This window comes from Doryrhamphus excisus, chromosome 6 (assembly GCF_030265055.1).
Source record: "Doryrhamphus excisus isolate RoL2022-K1 chromosome 6, RoL_Dexc_1.0, whole genome shotgun sequence".
Classification (NCBI taxonomy): Eukaryota; Metazoa; Chordata; class Actinopteri; order Syngnathiformes; family Syngnathidae; genus Doryrhamphus; species Doryrhamphus excisus.
In genome coordinates, this window is record NC_080471.1 from 23,396,004 (window position 1) to 23,410,020 (window position 14,017).

The following is a 14,017-nucleotide window of genomic DNA, read 5'->3' on the forward strand; positions in this document are numbered from 1 at the left end:
GGTCTTTGCATAAATATTCCTATACAGTAAAAAAGTCAACTGGAAAATGTAGTCACTTTATCAAGTCAATCCAATCTGTACAGCTCTGCAAAATTAGATTTAATTGAGGGGTGGACACACAAGCACATCGGGCACTGTCCCTTTCCCTGCCAGGTCTGTCTCTTACCTCAGCAACAAGCGCATCACATAAATTTGCAGCCCTAACGTGATTGTGAAGTGATGTAGCCAGGTAAAAAGATTAGCCGTGGACCTCTGATCAAATGCAACCTTGCCAGGGTGCAGAGGAGGCAAGTGAGGCTGAGTGTGACACTTCGTTTTCCAACCCCGAATCAACAGGCTGGACCGCGCTGTTGCCTCAGGCTCACCGCTTACTCTGCTACACTTACTGTAGTGTCTCACCACTGTAACATCACTGAGTACTACATATGATGTGTATTTTTTATCTCATAATAGGCCATTGTCAAACATAAAACAGCAATAATTTATTAATGAATCAATCAAAAATCCCTGTTAGGGAGCGAGGGAGCGATGTTCGAACCACAATGACCAACCAAAAAAAGATGGTTTGATGATAATAGATTGTCCTTGAACCTAAATAAAACTAAAATCATGTTGTTTCATAACAGCAGAAAGGACACGCACCAGCAAATACAAATAAACGCTGTAGACATTGAAAGGGTGAACGAAAATACATTTCTGGGGATCACAATAGATGAAAATATGAGCTGGAAACCTCATATTACAAATATACAACATAAGGTGGACAGAAATATTTCAATATTGAACAAAGCAAAATTTGTTTCTCAATCAGAAATCACTCCACACTCTTTATTGCTCTCTGGTTCTACCATATCTTACTTATTGTGTGGAAATATGGGCTAATAACTATAAAAGCAATCTTCACTCGCTAAATGTACTGCAAAAAAAGGTCAGTAAGGATAATTCATAATGCCGCCTACAGAGAACATACTAACTCCTTATTTCTAAAATCACAAATACTTCAACTTGCAGATATAGTTCATCTTCAAACAGCTAAATAATGCATAAGGCTAAAAATATTACCTAATTAGCTAAAAATGTCATCCAATACTTCTCTACAAGAGAGGAGAAATATGATCTCAGGGAAGAAGTACATTTGAAACACTTCTATGCTAGGACTACGTTATGCTAGCCATAGCATTTCAGTATGTGGAATCAAACTATGGAATGGATTGAGTAAGGACCTCAAACAATGCACAACAATAAGCCAATAAAATAAAATAAAATAAAATAAAATAAAATAAAATAAAATAAACAGTCATGATGTGCTATATATATCACTGTATTGACAGTTATTACAAAAAAATAAAAAATAAAAAATAAAAAATAAAAAAAATAAATAAAAAATAAAAAATAAAAAATAAAAAATAAAAAATAAAAAATAAAAAATAAAAAATAATAAATGAATAAATAAATAAATAAATAAATAAATAAATAAATAAATAAATAAATAAATAAATAAATAAATTAAAAAATAAAAATTAAAAAAATAACTTAAACTATATTATGAAAGCAGGAAGTGAACAAATGTAACAGTTACTGATTGTAAAAGTACCAGATGGAGGGGTAGGATTTAATAAGCTTTGCTTCTTCCTACTCCTTTTGGACATGTGGAACTGGGAACTGATTATGGGATGCACTCAATTGTAATCTGATGCATGTTCAAATGAAATAAAACCATTACCATTACCATTACAATGTAGTGAGGGATGACTGTACAGTGAATGTGAAGGTTGAAAGATACAACAAAACAACAAATAGACAACCCATACATGTATTAACATGCACAGTAAAAGAATATTAAGATTTGTAATGAGTCTTTCATTCCAAAACAACAATCATGAGATGAGAAAGGAATGCATGTAGTTATGTAAATACGATATTTGTGACTAGGAGTCAATCAAGGTAAGCGCCAACAGAGGACCTCGGGGAATCATCAACAGAACTTTGCATGAACATACCGTATAAAGAGACAATAAACAACCCGGGAACAGGTCACATGACAAGATGGATGGAAGAGTCCAAACAGGTCCAAACAGAATTAGAGTAAAAAATGGATGGTGCCTGTTTACGGGGACGCTGAAAGTAGACTGGCTTATCGTCCGAATATACCTGTGCACGGTGGTCGAGTGGTTAGCGCGCAGACCTCACAACTAGGAGACCAGGGTTCAATTCCACGCTCGGCCATCTCTGTGTGGAGTTTGCATGTTCTCCCCGTGTACGCATGGGTTTTTTCCGGGTACTCCGGTTTCCTCCCACATTCCAAAAACATGCTAGGTTAATTAGCCACTCCAAATTGTCCATAGGTATGAATGAGAGTGTGAATGGTTGTTTGTCTATATGTGCCCTGTGATTGGCTGGCCACCAGTCCAGGGTGTACGCCGCCTCTTGCCCGAAGACAGCTGGGATAGGCTCCAGCACCCCCCGCAACCCTCGTGAGGAAAAGCGGTAGAAAATGAATGAATGTCGATAAACAACACAAAAAATAATTTTGTTCATCAATAAAAATAATAATAATATAATATTAGAACAATAAAAAGCCCAAAAATTACCACTTCCGCATGGAATGGGAGGAGATTTTTTTTTCCATATTTCACAATTACAAATTAATTTACATAAAAATTGGTGTAAATTATTCTTTGACCCAAATAAGATGATTGGTCAGTCACGAATATCGTGAGGAAAAGCGGTAGAAAATAAATTAATGAATGAAATATTTGTTTTCATTCTGCTGAGAATTTATTCATATTAGTTTGTTTTTTTTACATTTCTACCTCGTCCGTCCATTTTCTATAGAGCTTGTACTCATTAGGGTCATTAGGGTATGCTGGAGCCTATCCCAGCTGACTTTGGGTACACCCTAGACCAGGGGTCGGCAACCTTTACTATGAAAAGAGCCATTTCACCCACTTGCCCACTAAAGAAAAATAGCCTGGAGCCGCAAAACATTGTATGTTTAAAACAACATTGGAGGGAAAAAAAAGACGAGTTGGAGTACTCTTGCTAGTACTGGAGATAAACTTTTGTTTTTAAATGAGCTCTAATTTATTTTTTAGAATCGTCAAATAACTCATTAATAATAATTAATAACTCAAATAACTCAAAGTATTACTCATTTCCCTTTATGTTAACCTGTCAGAGAGAACTGGATAGCATCCTGTCTGCTCATTCAGTCACCAGTCAGAACTCAGTCAGGATGCATTCATGGTCTCACACAAAGTTGGATTTTTGTAAACTCATAACAAAGACGTGCATTTTCACCACACGGGTGCTAAAAAAATATTCAAGCATTGCAAAGGGAGCCGCAACAAAGAGGCTGGAGAGCCACATGCGGCTCTGGAGCCGCGGGTTGCTGACCCCTGCCCTAGACTGATGGCCAGCCAATCACAGGGCACATATAGACAAACAACCATTCACACTCATATTCATACCTATGGACAATTTGGAGTGGCTAATTAACCTAGCATGTTTTTGGAATGTGGGAGGAAACCGGAGTACCCGGAGAAAACCCGATCCCCTGACTAGGTGGCCTGCACGGTAACCACTCATCCACCGTGCGGCTAGGCTAAAGGTCCCAGTCAAGGGACAGTCAAATGTGTTTTTTGGAAGAAATGGAAAGCATGAAGGTAATATATGTATGAAGGATTGCCATCAATCAATGTAAGAGGGCATCAACAGAGGATCTTGGGGAATAATCAACAGAACTTTGGATAAACATACTGTAGAAACAGACAATAAACAACCTGGAAGCAGAAAGACATTGAAGGATCACATGACAAGATGGAAGGAGGCGGCCAAACAGGGCCAAATGGGGTCAAACAGAATCAGAGCAAAGACCGGGAGATGTCAAAAAAGAGACTTCCTTATATGGTTCGTAGTTAGGAAGCACTTTGGATGTGGGGCCAATCACAGTGTAGTGGGCATGCCCAGAGTGGTATTAAAACAGACAGTTTTGGCGGGAAGCACAAATGGTAATGGTAATGGTAATGGTAATGGTAATGGTAATGGTTTTATTTCATTTGAACATGCATCCCATAATCAGTTCCCAGTCTCACATGTCCAAAAGGAGTAGGAAGAAGCAAAGCTTATTAAATCCTACCCCTCCATCTGGTACTTTTACAATCAGTAACTGTTACATTTGTTCACTTCCTGCTTTCATAATATAGTTTAAGTTAATTTTTAAATTTTAATGTTTAATTTTTTATTTTTTATTTTTTATTTTTTGTATTTTTGGGGGGATTATTTATTTATTTATAATATTTTATAATATTTTTTAATTTTTTTGTAGTAAGTGTCAATATAGTGATATATATATATAGCACATCATGACTGGTTCAAGACTCTTCATCCTTGTATTTAGCAAACATCAACTGCTTGTATTATTTCTTGTATTGTATTGTATTGTAAATCCAAGGAAGTCCAGCTGGAATAGGTGCAGATTCTGCCAAATCTAAAAAGCGTTCTGTGCGGGTTATTGTGTGAAGCTGCTCTATAGGAGCCCACAACTCAATATAAAGGGACAAAAAAATACCATAATAGGTCCTAACATCATGAGACATTAGGAATGGACTGATGACCATTTATCATTTCCATCTGACTCTGCATTGGAATCCATATTAACATCCAAATTCCGCATGATCTTCTTCGGCATATCGACTACCCCCCCCCCCCCAACACATATTTTCATGCCATTTTTTTCTATTGACATTATGTTACTAAAATAAGACTTTGAGTCACGGCCAGGCTGAGTTATTACAGCCCCCACCATTGCTCATCCAGGTACGACATTTGGGCAGAATTGTCCTTGAAGAAGCGACGTCTCTCCACCGATCATCCCTCTGTGTTTATCCAATTCTGTCTTTCTTTCTGAAAGTTTCGGACATGCCCGCAAATGACACCAGGATGCTAATTATTACAATTATGTATTGATTCAGTGGTCGCATTGTGGTATTGTGAGTGTCAGCTTTTTCCGGTATAATTGTTGGACCTCAGACAGGCTAATTGCACCTAACGAGACCAGCTGGGCTATTATTCATCATCCCCCATGTTTCTTTCTCTTTGGAGCAGAACAACGTCACCTTTGCAGGGGTCACCAGGACGCCTCCTATTGGTGACAGGAAGCGGAAACACAAAATATATTACTATGATGTTAAGTAAACAGTTACAAACAAGCATATCAGCTTATTACTCCAACCGTTATTCACCAATGGGGAAAAACATGGAACGGTGAGGAACCTTCCCAGGAGTTGCCGGCCAACCAAAATTACCCCAAGAGCGCAGCAACGACTCACCCAAGAGGCTCAAATAAGGCTTGGTAAAACTGTTCCTTTTTGATGTCACAGAGGGGTGGACTTCCTTATATGGTTCGTAGTGAGGAAGCACTGTGGATGTGGGACCAATCACAGTGTAGTGGGCATGCCCAGAGTGGTATTAAAACAGACAGTTTTGGCGTGAAGCACAAATGGTAATGGTAATGGGAATGGGAATGGGAATGGGAATGGGAATGGGAATGGTGCATCCCATAATCAGTTCCCAGTTCCACATGTCCAAAAGGAGTAGGAAGAAGCAAAGCTTATTAAATCCTGCCCCTCCATCTGGTACTTTTACAATCAGTAACTGTTACATTTGTTCACTTCCTGCTTTCATAATATAGTTTAAGTTGTTTTTTTATTTTTATTTTTATTTTTATTTTTATTTTTATTTTTATTTTTATTTTTATTTTTATTTTTATTTTTATTTTTATTTTTATTTTTATTTTTATTTTTATTTTTATTTTTATTTTTATTTTTATTTTTATTTTTATTTTTAATGTATTCCACCCACCGCCCGAAAACCTGATGCGGCCCAGTCTCACCCAGACCCTAGCTCCAGTGGCCCCCCAGGTAAATTGAGTTTGAGACCCCTGTGTTAGACGATAAAATAAAACCATGCATTGATAAGTAAAACTTATCCACTCTTTTAGACACACTGTCCTTCGCCGTGAAAGAACATCTGTGACTGGCGGCGGAAGACTGGTTTTTTGTGCATGTGTCAAAATACAGCTGCCAAGCAGCATGACAAATCACACAGAGTGCTCTTCCACTGCTTCTTCCTGCATGTGTAATTTGACAGAGGTGCCACAAAGTATCCGAGGTGGGCGACTGGATGCTCAGTGGTGCATTTCAGCTGCCATAATCGGGTGCCTGCAAATATGGCCGTCACGTACATATCAGACACTTCTTGATGCATTACCTAGTTAACGATGTCATTTGTTGGAATGACATTTGTTACTTTGGAAACTCAACAAAAATATAAATGCAACGCATTTATGAAGCGATTTATGAACGATCTATAATGAGTACATGCTACAAGGTCAGAGAAGAAATGCTCACGCTAAAAAACATCGTTATCTGAAACTTTGCCATCAAGTATACAACATTCTAACTACATTTAGCTGACAGGAAGCAATACAGTACAATAGTACTGCTAGGAGAATACACATCTGCAAGAGTTCCCCAGGGGTCAATACTGGGGCCAAAACTGTTCAACGTGTACATCAGAGTCTTGAACCAGTCATGATGTGCTATATAATATCACTATATTGACACTTACTACAAAAAAATTTAAAATTTAAAATTTAAAATTTCATTCATTCATTTTCTACCGCTTTTTCCTCACGAGAGTCGCGGGGGGTGCTGGAGCCTATCCCAGCTGTCTTCGGGCGAGAGGCGGGGTACACCCTGGACTGGTCGCCAGCCAATCACAGGGCAAATTTAAATTTTTAATTTTTAATTTTTAATTTTTAATTTTTAATTTTTAATTTTTAATTTTTAATTTTTAATTTTTAATTTTTAATTTTTAATTTTTAATTTTTAATTTTTAATTTTTAATTTTTAATTTTTAATTTTTAATTTTTAATTTTTAATTTTTAATTTTAACTATATTATGAAAGCAGGAAGTGAACAAATGTAACAATTACTGATTGTAAAAGTACCAGTCGGAGGGGTAGGATTTAATAAGCTTTGCTTCTTCCTACTCCTTTTGGACATGTGGAACTGTGAACTGATTATGGGATGCACTCAATTGTAATCTGATGCATGTTCAAATGAAATAAAACCATTACCATTACCATTTTTGTAAAATACACTCAGGCTTTGTTGAGCTGCATCTTGAGCACAAAGCCTGACTTTTACAGTATAACCTTGTTGCCTGTTTGTTGTTTAATTTGCAGTTTGTGTGTATTTGGATGTATTGACCTGTACTCAACATTTTCTAAAACATTCTTTTTAGTGGGATTGTGGTGCCTGATTACTCACATTGGAGACTGAGTCTGAAGTCTGCGAGCCTCCCTTTTGCAGTTTTTGTATAACTTGGTTGCCAATGAATGCGTGTTTTGCATGGCCAGTCCAGTCTCCTTTGTTTTTTTTACGGTTGTCGTTGCCTTAGAGCCAAGCCAGCTTGTGACATTTATAGCATACAAAGGTCATCCAAAACAAGAATGAAATAATTATCAAGCTAAACATGCGTGTAAAATGCGATACAACTGCTGTTCTTGATCAGTTCAAGAGAAGCTCTGACATTACAAGTGATGTGCCGATTCTCTCCGTCGTACGTTATCAGCGCCTCGGGCAACATTAGCAGTGCCTCTCTCTTGCTTTGTTTCACAAGCCAGTAAAATGTCACATCCGATAAGCCTGACCGTGGTCCTGATGTGGAGATATACAGTACAATATCTACTAAGTCTATCGTGTTATATAAATTAGCAGGAATGAACCTTTGACAAAAAGTCTTTGATCGGTCAAAGGAAAAAATTACATCAGTTCACTGACTAATCTTTATTCATTCATTTTCTTCTGCTTATCCTCACAATATTTATAAAGTGTTTTGTGTAGTTGTTAAGAGTGCAGAGAAACTGAAGGATGTGTGTTTTTTGCTACAAAGACACACACACATATAAACCGTATTTTTTGGACTATAAGTCGCTCCGGAGTATAAGTCGCACAAGGCCAAAAATACATCATTAGGTAGAAAAAAACATACATAAGTCGCACTTTTTATTTTACAAACTACTTAACCAAAACAGACATTACGTCAGCTACACAAAAAATAAACATGAACAGAAAAGGTGTCTTTACTTTTTTCATTTATAAGTCGCTCTGGAGTATAAGTCGCAGGAACAGCCAACCTATGATAAAAAGTGCCACTTATAGTCCGGAAAATACGGTATATATCGTATTTTCTGGACTACAAGCCGCTCCGGAGTATAAGTCGCACAAGGCCAAAAATACATAATTAGGTATAAAAAAACATACATAAGTCGTACTGAAGTATAAGTCGCATTTTTTGCGGGTAATTTATTTTCCAAACTACTTGACCAAAACAGACATTACGTCCTCTTGGAAGGCAAGTTCTAACATGAATAAAAGAATAGAGAACAGGCTGAATAGGTGTAAGATATGCTAACACAATGCTTATTCAGATACACAAAAAATAAACATGAACAGAAAAGGTGTCTTTTTTCATTTATAAGTCGCTCTGGAGTATAAGTCGCAGGAACAGCCAACCTATGAAAAAAAGTTTGACTTATTTATAATAAGGAAAATACGGTAAATTAGTAAATATGTTAAATATATGTATATATACATACATATATATATATATATATATATATATATATATATATATATATATATATATATATATATATATATATATTTATACAGTTAGCAATGTTAGCATTTTAGCTAATTTACTCATATAGAAAGGCAAATACACACATGGTATGATGCGGGGACACTATCGGACTGCCTGGACACTTTTTGGACTTGAGGCTGTTTTGCTAGGTGTTAGCATGGTGACTGTTAGCATTTTAGCATTTTAGCTAATTTACTCATGTCTAAAGGCAAATACACACATGGCATGATGCGGGGACACTGTGAGACTGCCCCAAACTTTTCGGAACCTGAGGCTGTCTTGCAAGGTGCTAGCATGGTAGCCGTTAGCATGTTAGCATTTAAGCTAATTTACTCATGTCTAAATGCAAATAGACACATGGCAAGATGTGGGGACACTATGGGACTGCATCAACCTTTTCTGTACTTGAGGCTTTCTTGCTAGGTGCTAGCATGATGACTGTTAGCATGTTAGCATTTTAGCTAATTTACTCATATATAAAGGCAAATACACACATGGTATGATGCGAGGACACTATCGGACTGCCTGGACACTTTTTGGACTTGAGGCTGTTTTGCTAGGTGTTAGCATGGTGACTGTTAGCATTTTAGCATTTTAGCTAATTTACTCATGTCTAAAGGCAAATACACACATGGCATGATACGGGGACACTGTGAGACTGCCCGAAACTTTTCGGTACCTGAGGCTGTCTTGCAAGGTGCTAGCATGGTAGCCGTTAGCATGTTAGCATTTAAGCTAATTTACTCATGTCTAAATGCAAATAGACACATGGGAAGATGTGGGGACACTATGGGACTGCATCAACCTTTTCAGTACTTGACGCTTTCTTGCTAGGTGCTAGCATGGTAGCCATTGGCACACCGGGCCCGAGGTTCACAGCACAGGTGGCAAGCCCATCACAAATTTCCGTGGGAATTTTCTAGTTGATGTTTTTATGCCCGCCATGACAACTCAACATATCTCACCACGGTATCACAACATATGAACTTGAGTCTTACCGAAGTAGACTAAGCACAAAATAAGTGTGCGCAGTTGTGGGGTCACAGCAGTTGCAGCGGTATAATGACGAGGTAATATTGGCCATCTCCCCTCTAGCAGTGACACACAAGCTCTGTGGATGGAGAGACTCCCAATTAGATTTACCTTTACCTAATGGGCCCCTGTCATCCAGCAGCCTGAAGCACCAAACTCCAGCGTGATGAAGATCAAGCTTACTGCTGTACAGCTGAAAGGGTCACTGACATCATTTATCAACTTTCATTAAGTATGTTTGTAATTATGTTCTGCATTGTATGGTAAATATATATTTTTTTTAATTAAAATTATTACATCAGGGAAAAAGCCAAAAGAAAACATTTAGATTTAATGGTGGAAGCCATGACACACCCGTTGTCGTAGCAACGCATCATTTCCGAAAGTGACGTCAGCAGGACCTCTATGCAACACAAACATAATTGAGGATGTTTAAAGTGATTATAGCGAAGATTTGAGCAATGCGTCAATAGTTTTGGAGGAGAAAAAAATACGAAAAAAAACATGAATTTAAGCTTTAAGACATGGAGGTTGCCTTCAAAACACAGGATGGTAATTGTAAATTACTGTATTTCACTGATGTTGACAGTTTAAATAGGGTGAAATACGAGAAAGTATAGTAAAATTGGAAAACACCAGGAAAGAAGAGAAAAATATGGTAGTTTCCCTATGAAAACGGGATGATTGACAGGTATGGTCAAGAGCAAAATTCTTTGATTAACCCTTAGATGCATAAGTGGGTCAAAAATGACCCGGTCAGGTTGTTTTCTTGAAATATCTTCGTAATGAAAATTTTTTATCATTTTATATTCCAGGTATTCCTCAAAAAACATATTTTTGATATCATGCCATTCACATTTTTAACTTATCTTTTATACATTTTAAGAAATTTTTGTTTTTGTGTTACTACCCCAACCTTCCATAAGTGGGTCTAAAACAGGGGTGGGCAAATATTTGGACTCGAGGGCCGCATTGAGTTAACAAAATTGTCTGGGGGGCCAGAACATATATTTAACACACACACACTATTTTATGCTTATCATTTTCCTTGAATTATTTGTCTAATTTTATCTGTAAAAGTGTTATCCTATATCAGTTGTATGTTCTCATGTCCCTTTTTTAGGAGCACTTTAAACATCACACCACATCAAACTATGTCATTTAATTTTACAGTTTTGTTGTTTATTTTTTACTAAATCAGACATCCGACTTGCAAGTCATGTTGCCAGTTTGTATGTTAAAAGTTGAAGTTACTTAGAAAGCAACTGGCGGGCCGGATTCAAACGCTTGGTGGGCCGCATGTGGCCCCCGGGCCGTAGTTTGCCCACCCCTGGTCTAAAATGACCCGGTCAGGTTGTTTTCTTGAAATATCTTCGTAACGAAAATTTTTTATCATTTCATATTCCAGGTATTCCTCAAAAAACATGTTTTTGATATCATACCATTCACATTTTTAACTTACCTTTTATACATTTTAAGAAATCTTTGTTTTAGTCTTACTACCTCAACCTTCCATAAGTGGGTCAAAAATGACCCGGTCGCGTTGGTTTTGTGAAATATCTTCATAATGATTTTTTTTTATCATTTTATATTCCAGGTATTCCTCAAAAAACAGGTTTTTGATATCATGCCATTCACATTTTTAACTTAAATTTTATACATTTTAAGAAATTTTAGTTTTTGTGTTACTACCCCAACCTTCCATAAGTGGGTCAAAAAGGGCCCAGTCGGATTGTTTTCTTGAAAAATCTTCGTAATAATTTTTTTTTTAATCATTTCATATTCCTGGTATTCCTCCAAAAACATGTTTTTGATATCATGCCATTCACATTTTTAAACTTACCTTTATGTAACACACAATGGATCCTCCCATTTTCTATTGTTGTACGGGGTCATTTTCTTTTTCAAAGATGTAAAAAAAGTGAAAAATGAAGATGTTTCTAACATGAAATCATTCTTGTGTGGTCCTAAATATAATACTAAATATCATACAAGTGATTATTCCTAACCAAAATGGCAAAATTGGCATTAAAAAAGGCATTGATTCTAGTATGGGTGATTTTTGACCCACTTATGGAAGAGTGGAGGGTCCAGTCACTCGTGCATCGAAGGGTTAATGCAGGGTTAATTAACCCATTTAATAATGAATCTCAACACTTCTTTGTTATGTGTGTTAGCAAACCATTAATATTGACAGTTATGCATCAATGTTAGCTTGGGCTGCACGGTAGTCTAGTGGTTAATGTGCAGACCTCACAGCTAGGAGACCCGGGTTCGATTCCACCCTCAGCCGTCTCTGTGTGGAGTTTGCATGTTCTCGTGTGGTTTTTCTCCGGGTACTCCGGTTTCCTCCCACATTCCAAAAACATGCTAGGTTAATTAGCCACTCCAAATTGTCCATAGGTATGAATGTGAGTGTGAATGGTTGTTTGTCTATATGTGTCCTGTGATTGGCTGGCCACCAGTCCAGGGTGTAGAAGACAGCTGGCTCCAGCACTGGGATAGGCTGGGATAGGCTCCAGCACCCCCCCCCCCCCCCCCCCCCCGTGACCCTCGTGAGCATAAGCGGTAGAAAATGAATGAATGAATGAAAAATTGACATTTCAATGAGTATCAATTACTCAAGGTTGCACGGTGGAGAAGTGGTTAACACGCAGGCCTCACAGGAGATCCGAGTTCAATTCCACCCTCAGCCATCTCTTTCTCCGGGTACTCCGGTTTCCTCCCACATTCCAAAAAACATGCTAGGTTAATTAGCCACTCCAAATTGTCCATAGGTATGAATGTGAGTGTGAATGGTTGTTTGTCTATATGTTCCCTGTGATTGGCTGGGCACCAGTCCAGGGTGTAGAAGACAGCTGGGATAGGCTCCAGGAACAGATTGAATGTTAGTTTGCCCTTCGCTGAAAATCCTTAACTGTCAAAATTGCAATAAAGTCCGTTTTTGCTGTCAAACGTGTGAGCTTTAAATTACAGGGAAAGATTCTCCTTGGTCTTTCATTTTGTCAACTGAGTCACTGATTGGCTAAAAGGTTTCGTTGTAAAAAATGTGAATGACAGAAGTTGCACAAAATAGCAAAATGAATATGTTATGATTTCATTTGCTTATTGGTGCGGATGAATGTAAATTGCAGTCAAATTTGCAGAAAAAATGAGCGGAGATCTCAGCCTGCCATAAGTCGGATCGATGATTACCTTTTTAATGAATTTGTGACACGGCCGCTGAACATCAGACGAGATCTAGTAGTTCCGTTTGCCATCATTCATTCTTCCAGCCTGGACCTCCTCTCGTGAATAATGACCGCAGCTGTGTCAATGTAGCCTGCTCAGCTGTGTGCGCGTTTGTTTGTGTGTCTTATTTTGATGGCTTTTTACGGTCATTGTGAACATATGTGTGTGTGTGTGTGTGTGATTACGGCGTACAAATAGACCATTACCCGTGTGTTTGGAGGAGAGAGGCTTAATGGACAAGAGAGGATGCAGAGGCAGGGCGGCCGGTAAACACCACGATATCCTTTGGCCATATCGATAACACCCATTCGTGCCATCCGGGAGTTTGGCCACTTCATTCACAAAAAACCAATACCCTAGTGGAATGAGGTGGGCCACGCCGCACGCTTCGTGATATGTGTTCAATCACCGGAAAAAGACAAGTGTTGCCACCACCGCGTTTGCTTTTCTCGACTTGGTCCTCGTGTTTGTGCACGATTACACATTACGTATGGCTCCTTCCTGACCTCCAAGATCAAGGCATCAAACCTTTCAACATTTTTTTTTAAGAAAAAATTGCAATTTTTTAATCCATATATACTTATCATTTCTTATGTTACCGGGTCGGTTTTGACCCGTGTATTAAATCAGATATAAAATACACTAAAAATAATAAATTTGGTTCTCATGTCTTGGTTACCTTCTTAGAAAATGTTGCTTTTAATACTTTTGGTCTGGGCATAGGCCTTTTTTTGTCACTATACCCCTCCATTTTAATTTCCAAAAATAGTCAAATGAACCGCTAAAGCAAGGGTCTCAAACATGCGTCCCGCGGGCCAAATGTGGCCCGCAGGTTACTAATTTGAGGCCCCCGCCTCGATATGAAAGTTTAATGTTAGTGCGGCCCGCGCAAGTTTGATATGGATGCTGTATGGCAGTGGTCCCCAAACTAAGGCTCGGGGGCCGGACACGGCCCACTTCCACATTTGTCCCGGCCCCCTGAACAATAAAGCATGGTCATTTTTCTGTCATAGAACTGGAAATGGTAACCTATTGTGAGCAA